General features: G+C 43.2%; 1 protein-coding gene across 1 annotated transcript in view; it reads left to right on the top strand.

Moving 5' to 3' along the window:
• Positions 1-8,747, top strand: part of LOC124267930 — a 39,817-nt gene continuing 31,070 nt past the window's right edge. Inside the window, exon 1 of the mRNA XM_046702919.1 lies at positions 1-132. The gene's annotated coding sequence lies outside the window, so the exon portion shown is untranslated. The remainder of the gene's footprint in view (positions 133-8,747) is intronic.

Raw genomic sequence — 8,747 nt, 5'->3', positions numbered from 1 at the left:
AGCGACAACTGGCTCGTATTGATCCAGCTGTAACAGGTGTGTCCATGGCTGTCACTCTCCCACTGCCGTGACTCAAACATACGCATTCTCTCTCTCCACTCCGGGCCGGATAACTTGGAATCTACATTGCAGGTAGGACACAATTTCTACACACGAGTCTTGGTTTTGTTTCTGTATTGTTGTGCTGTTTTGTTGTGCTGTTTTGTTGTGTTGTTTTGTTGTTGTGGCAGAGTTGTAACGCCGTGTTTGAAGGAGCGCTGACGTGTACGAGTGTACATATGCTACACACCAGTGTCGAGGTGACCATAGTTCGGCAAAGTACTCCTTACATATGGCTTGATAGTATGATATAGTAATACCCACGTTCATGTATATACTGTATAACTCAAATCAAGGTTATAACGTGCCATTTTAGCGATCATAGTCAGTGAAAGACCTTCAAAGAAAGTATATCTTTGTTTTCTGAGTTATAACTGGATTTAACAAGCTGCGGCTTCGTCCTTTGAATCTATTGTAATTGTTGATTTTTATTTACTCTGAACCTGTAAATTATTCGAACTCACCGTGAAATCTATATCCTTGGGTATGTAGTGCATGTGGACTTGGTGTCTATGACGTATCTGTAACTGTACACATAAAATATGTACATTTATCAGGTTTGATGTTGTGTAATAATCAGTTACAGTGAATAACATATCTTCCGTGTAGTTGGCCTACACTTTCATATATATGTATCCGATGATCGACTCATATCACAGCTGTCATACACTGAATATTCATGTACACCCTTACTGCAGTTGGTCCGCCATGCCGGACACTGTTCCACAATACCCAATGCGGACAACCGATGGCACCATTGAAGGCAAGCTATGTATACCAATTAAATACGCCTTATGTCTGTTCCTATTATGAAGGTTCATTGTGATGAATATTGATTCACTAAAGAAAACCTGTAATAATTATGGGAAATACCTGTTGATTATACCGGATACTGGATTATGATGCCCAATACAGAATGATTACACCAACTGCTGGTTAATTATGACGGTTACAGGTTAATATTGTGATTACTGACTCATAATAGTACTACAGACTCATTATAACGAACTGTCTCATTACGGCGAATACCGGTTCGTTACCGGTTCTTACACCGAATACTCATTCATCGTAGTGAATACTCGCTCCTTTCAGCAAGCACCTGTTCCTTATATCTAATACTGGATCATTATACCGGATACTGGCTCACTACAGGTAATACTGGTTGTTAAACCGAATCACTTACATCATGACCTTATCTTGGACAGTACGATTACTGGCAATATTTTACTGAGTATACCAAAGGTTCGTTATATCGAGGACTACCTCGCTATACAGATACTATTTACCACGGTACATCAAGGACCGTCACGCTCTATTTAGTACTGTCGTCGCTTATCATGCATTGTGTCATAATAATGAGTACTGTCTCTCTGTAACAAGTACTGCCTTATTATATCACGTGTTGTCCCGCTATATCAAGTATTATATAGCCAGGACTGCCTTATTATATCACGTGTTGTCCCGCTATATCAAGTACTACCTTATTATATCACGTGTTGTCCCGCTATATCAAATACTACCTTATTATATCACGTGTTGTCCCGCTATATCAAGTACTGCCTTATTATATCACGTGTTGTCCCGTTATATCAAGTAATGCCTTATTATATCATACATTTTCTCGCTATTATAAGTAACGCCTTATTAGATCACGTGTTGTACCGCTATCACAATTACCGCCTTATCATGTCACTTACTGCGGTAACACCTTATTATATCATGCACTGTCCCGCTATTGTTACAGGTTGTCTGTTCACCTGTATGTGCACCTGTATGTTCACCTGTATGTGCACCTGTATGTTCACCTGTCTGCAGATTTTACAACGCCTACTGTATGTATCAACCGTTTCCCTGGTAATCTCACATTACACAGAAAAAGGTTGATCTGAAAACTATCATATTCTAACGTATCCAGTCAGATCAAGCCAAACAGTCACAACCATCCCCACCCTGCACCCCCTCACCCCCCAGCCTCTTCCAGATGCGGCCGTTATACCGAATACTGTCGCATTATGCCGAATAGAGTCCCATTATATACCGATCAACTCGAGTACTGTCACATTGCCTGCTGTCTGTAGGCCGAATATCATCAAAGTACAAGAGTGATCCCCAGACTCGGAGTGATGTGGTTTTCCTGTGTGATGTCATCGTAAATTGTCTCTCTGTTTTAGTTGTAGTTACCTCCCTGCCGTTGTGTCTATGGTACGACACGTTTACTGGGGTCGTGTGATTCCTCCTGTACGTTATCTGTCCTATTGGCTACTTCAGAGTAAAGACTAAACGCAATATTCCACCAATCATGCTAACAAGGAAGCGAAGTTTATACGTTTAACCGAGGACGGTTGGGGTACATATATCTACATGTGACATTAATGTAAGCATAAAGAAATCTATGTGGCCCAGTTTAACGAGTCGTGAGAGACCTAAGTTCATGTTTGTAGTGCACGTATTACTGCTGTTGCTAAATTGTGGAGGAGGTGTAACCGAATGGTTAAAGCGTTCGCTCCTCACGTCTACGGTCCGGGTTCGATGCCCAACATCATCCACTGGAACATATTCTCTATCCTAAGTCGTCGTCTTGGTAGCTGCGAGTTTTTACATTCTTCTCTTTGCCATCATTGCCCTTATCGTCTCCCCCCACATCCCAGTTATGTTGTTGGAATATTGGTAAGCGAGGCGTTAAATCCACCTCACTCACTCATTCACTCACTCATCCTTGCAAGATGCCTTTCTTATGCAAATCAATGTGTATACTGTTTCATACATTCACATATGACACAGCAGAGATGCTTTACATCCTGAAGGGTTAAATGCAAATAGCTACAAATAGCAAATAACCCTCCATTCAACCTTTGTTGTAATTATCGTGTCTGGATGCCTCAGTGGAGTGTTGTAGTGTAATGTAGTGCTGGCGCGAGCTGCTTCAATGACGATCATGAATGATTCATTCTTATAATATGTTTGTGGTTGCATTACCTTATTTTCTAAATGTGAGTAATAAATCAAGAAAGTGTCAGAACAACTACTGCTACAACTACTACTTCTGTTACTACTTAATAATACCACTGCTGCTGCGACTACTACTACCACCACTACCACCACTACTACTACTACTACTACTACTACTACTGCTGCTACTGCTGCGACTACTACCACCACTACAACAACTGCTACAACTCCTACTTCTGCTGCTGCTACTACTACTACTACTACTTAATACTACTTCTGCTACTGCTGCTGCCACTACCACTACTGTTACTGCTACTACTACTACCACTACTACTACCACTGCTACCACCACTACTACTGCTACCACTACTACCACTACTCACTACTACTACCATCACTATCACTACTCACCACTACTACTACTACACTACTACTACACCACTACTACACTACTACACTACTACTACTACCACCACTCACTACACTACCACTACTACCACCACCACTACTACTACTACCACCACTACACTACTCACCACCACTACCACCACCACCACCACTACCACTACTACCACCACTACTACTACTACTACCACTACTACACCACTACTACCACTACCACTACCACCACTACCACCACTACTACTACCACCACTACTACTACCACCACCACTACCACTACCACTACCACCACCATTTCTACTCACTACTACACCACTACTCACTACTACTACCACTACTACTACTACCACTACTACCACTACCACTACACTACTACTACACTACTACCACCACTACTACTACTACCACCACTACCACTACTACTACTACCACTACCACCACTACTACTACTACTACTACTACCACCACCACTACCACTACCACCACACCACCACTACTACTACTACCACCACTACTACTACTACCACCATCACCGCCATTTCCACCACTACTACCACTACTACTACCACTACCACTACCACCACCACTACTACTACCACCACCACTACCACTACTACTACTACTACTACCACCACTACTACTACTACCACCACCACTAATACTACTACCACCACTACTACTACCACTACTACCACCACTACCACCACCACTACTACTACCACTACTACTACTACCACCACTACCACTACCACTACCACTACTACTACTACCACTACTACTACCACTACTACTACTACTACCACTACTACTACTACTACTACTACTACTACTACTACTACTACTACTACTACTACTACTACTACTACTACTACTACTACTACTATTTGTAGGTGGTCTACTACTACTCAGTACTACTGATACTGCTGCTGCTGTTACTACAACAGGTACTACTGCTGCAGCATTTCTTCTATTATAACTACCACAACCAGAGCTACTACTGATACTGTAACTGCTGCTATTACTACTAGTACTATTTCCTCTCTACTAATACTACCACTACACCTGCATCGACTACTGCTGCTGCATCTACTACTGCTACCACTACACGACCACTGCTGTGTGTCCACCACTACCACCAACCACGCCATAGACTGGCGTCTACAGTACAATCTGGCCTTCCTCCAGCCCGCCCATGTATAACCGCTGCCAAGGACATTTCAACACCAGACAATATTCTGCTGATGCTTCAGAATTTCATCTCCATCAGATTCTACCGGGTTTTCTTTATTTCTCTCCGCAGTCCAACAAATCACATGAGATAATTCAACAAAATGGACCATAGATATGTTCTGCTCATCCAGCAGCTACCACAAAGACGGTTTATTCTGTGTTTAACATTTCACGCCTGGACAGTTGACCCTGATCTGCATGAAGCACTGGCTTCAGCGCAGCCGATGCCGGGAGTATGATACAACCAGCTATATAACGCGACCTTATGTTTCCCCTTACAGTAAGGTAGATTTAATTACAAACAAATATATATTTCGACGTCGAGCTTCAGCGCAGCCGATGCCGGGAGTATGATACAACCAGCTATATAACGCGACCTTATGTTTCCCCTTACAGTAAGGTAGATTTAATTACAAACAAATATATATTTCGACGTCGAGCGCGATGTCATTGTTGGATCCAATTAGCTGAAATAAGAGAATTACTTGTATTTACAATCATGCTATACGCTTTGTCATATCTTAGTTTTCCCTCAAATCAGCTGACGCACTGTCCGTTTGCCTTTCTGTTGTCTGTTTGGAAGGATCCCGTATATCTACCTCCATGTAACACTGTATATCCTGCAACCATGGGATTGATCCATCAATATCCCGTATATCTAACTCCATGTCAAACTGTATTTCCTGCAACCATGGAATTCATCCGCCAATATCCCGTATATCTGCCTTCCTGTCAAACTGTATATCCTGCAACCATGGAATTCATCCGTCAATATCCCGTATATCTGCCTTCCTGTCAAACTGTATATCCTGCAACCATGGAATTCATCTGTCAATATCCCGTATATCTGCCTTCCTGTCAAACTGTATATCCTGCAACCATGGAATTCATCCGTCAATCATCCGTCAATATCCCGTATATCTGCCTCCATTTCAAACTGTATATCCTGCAACCATGGGATTCATCCGCCAATATCCGGTATATCTGCCTTCCTGTCAAACTGTATATCCTGCAACCATGGGATTCATCCGTCAATATCCCGTATATCTGCCTTCCTGTCAAACTGTATATCCTGCAACCATGGGATTCATCCGTCAATATCCCGTATATCTGCCTTCCTGTCAAACTGTATATCCTGCAACCATGGGATTCATCCGTCAATATCCCGTATATCTGCCTTCCTGTCAAACTGTATATCCTGCAACCATGGAATTCATCTGTCAATATCCCGTATATCTGCCTTCCTGTCAAACTGTATATCCTGCAACCATGGAATTCATCCGTCAATATCCCGTATATCTGCCTCCATTTCAAACTGTATATCCTGCAACCATGGGATTCATCCGCCAATATCCCGTATATCTGCCTTCCTGTCAAACTGTATATCCTGCAACCATGGGATTCATCCGTCAATATCCCGTATATCTGCCTTCCTGTCAAACTGTATATCCTGCAACCATGGGATTCATCCGTCAATATCCCGTATATCTGCCTTCCTGTCAAACTGTATATCCTGCGACCAGGGGATTCATCAGGGGTATCCAGGCTAGATCTAATCTCTGACCACCGTCTGTCACGTCGCACGACGTCAACAGCATTCATCTGTTCATCTGGCCACACCCTTACACACTGCATCACTTCATGGTCACACAACATATGTATATACCTACAGGTAGCCTATTGTACAAATTGATCGTTACATTATCAGCTGGCTTTGTATCGATTACTTGTACACACATGTTATTCTGTATGAATCAGAAACACGCTATTGACGTATGTTGAGTGTGGGATACAAGTTGGCTATAAAAGTACAACCTTTCCTGACATTGCAGGTGTGTCGTGTCGGATGTTTGTCTTTACAGTGAGTGAGTGAGTGTGTTTTACGCTGGTTTTAGAAATATTCCAGCGGTATCAGCGTGGGGGACACCAGAAATGGGCTTCACACATTGTACCCAAGTGAGGAATCGAACCCGTGTCTTCGGGTTAACGAGCGAGCGCTTTAAACACTAGGCTACCCCACTGCTCCTCTTGCCTGTACAAAATATTCAAAAGACAAAACAGTTGCCCCTGGTGTAAGGGATGACCTCGACTGGCTTGTCCTTTCGGTGTGTCGGCGGATATGTCACCAGAGTACATGCTGCAATTGATATGATACCTGAGATCAACTAAACGACTCCAGATATCCACTATGTCACCATAGGCATGAACGCGTGGTTTCTGCTGTAGATCACACACGTACCAAATTACATCTGCGTGAACGTCACAAGAGATCCGCGCCTGCAGCGTGCGCGCCGCATCAGCGTGTACGTCTCCAGAGATGTGCGCATATACAATTAGAATATATATTCTATCCTGAATATATATAAGTTTGATAGTAACAAACAAGCCCATTTAAATTGAAAAGGAGCCCCAGTAGACCAGAGATTCAGAACCTGAACCTGGGGATATCTAGACTTGCTTTATTTAGGGCTTTAGCACTGCAGGGAAGGCTAGGCTGTGGGGATAATAATGTGGTTCAGGGACTGTGAGACAGATTAATATACAATGTACAGGCGCGTCTTAACCACCAGACATCTGTGCATATACACGGTACATCCTCGAGTAAGCCCCAGACAGGAGTATGCCACATGATATCCGCCCCCATGACCCATTGTAAAACTCAGTCAAGGTGTTGCAGCAAAAATTGAGTTTTCCATGGGCCATAATTTCAATAACTTACGCTACTGTTATGACAAATTGTTCATTGCGGACAGCAGACATGCTATACTGATGAGTCAGCGATTAAAGGGCACCAGCTTGTAGATGTAGATGACTCTATGTAGACAATCAGTGCGTAGACCACTGCAATCTGAGTCCTTGGTCATCAAAGTGAATCGGGCTAAACGCCATGTTGAGGAGTGTTTCAGCATGTAAGCTTCGGGTCGGATCCTGGGACAAGTAAAGGATACAGGTTAGACTTGCACAAGTCTCTGAGGTAAGAATTAAAGGTTCAAATGATAATTTCTATAAAAAAATATAATATCCCTCTACCAGACTGGCGTCCTGTCCGTTTATCTAGACTTGCCTCTTTAAAGGATTGAACGATTGTACGTCCATGGGATTAGCCTTCAGGACATCAAGGCCAGACGCAAATCTGCTCGACTCCTCAGCACCGGGCCATCTGTTTCACTTTCATTGGTCGGTGTACTTGGGTCACCTTGATACTTGTATTCCTTGCGGAGCAGTATCGACTACCTGTGATATACAGGAACAAGAGACGGATTCACTTCCTTTGTTCAATAAATTGCTTTTCCGGGAGCGGTATCTCCTCACATTGACAACGATGAACGTAACATTTAATGAACAGGTGGCCTGAGGGTCGTAAATAATGCTTCCTCCGTCTTGGTGGAAGCATTACAGATCCGTACAGCTCAGTACAGCTCAGTACAGCTCAGTACATCTCAGTGTGCAACTGTACAGATCAGTACAGTCTGTATTGAATCAATGAAAGTCCCGAACATTAGAGCTGAGAGCTCTAGAGAATCCTGAAACATGAGGCAACCTTAGCTACCAGGGGGAGCCCTGCTGCGTCTCTGAGAGTCTTGGAGAAACATTAGAGAGCCCTGCTGCCTCTTTGAGAGTCTTGTAGAAACATTAGAGAGCCCTACTGCCTCTTTGAGAGTCTTGTAGAAACATTAGAGAGCCCTGCTGCGTCTCTGAGAGTCTTGTAGAAACATTAGAGAGCCCTACTGCCTCTTTGAGAGTCTTGTAGAAACATTAGAGAGCCCTACTGCCTCTTTGAGAGTCTTGTAGAAACATTAGAGAGCCCTGCTGCCTCTTTGAGAGTCTTGTAGAAACATTAGAGAGCCCTACTGCCTCTTTGAGAGTCTTGTAGAAACATTAGAGAGCCCTACTGCCTCTTTGAGAGTCTTGTAGAAACATTAGAGAGCCCTACTGCCCTTTGCTTGTAGAAACATTAGAGAGCCCTACTGCCTCTTTGAGAGTCTTGTAGAAACATTAGAGAGCCCTACTGCCTCTTTGAGAGTCTTGTAGAAACATTAGAGAGCCCTACTGCCTCTTTGAGAGTC

The sequence above is a fragment of the Haliotis rubra genome, unplaced genomic scaffold (assembly GCF_003918875.1).
Source record: "Haliotis rubra isolate DU_JTF1 unplaced genomic scaffold, ASM391887v1 Scf135, whole genome shotgun sequence".
Taxonomy (NCBI): Eukaryota; Metazoa; Mollusca; class Gastropoda; order Lepetellida; family Haliotidae; genus Haliotis; species Haliotis rubra.
Note: the sequence above shows the minus strand (reverse complement) of the source record. Positions and strands in the feature narration are given on the sequence as shown.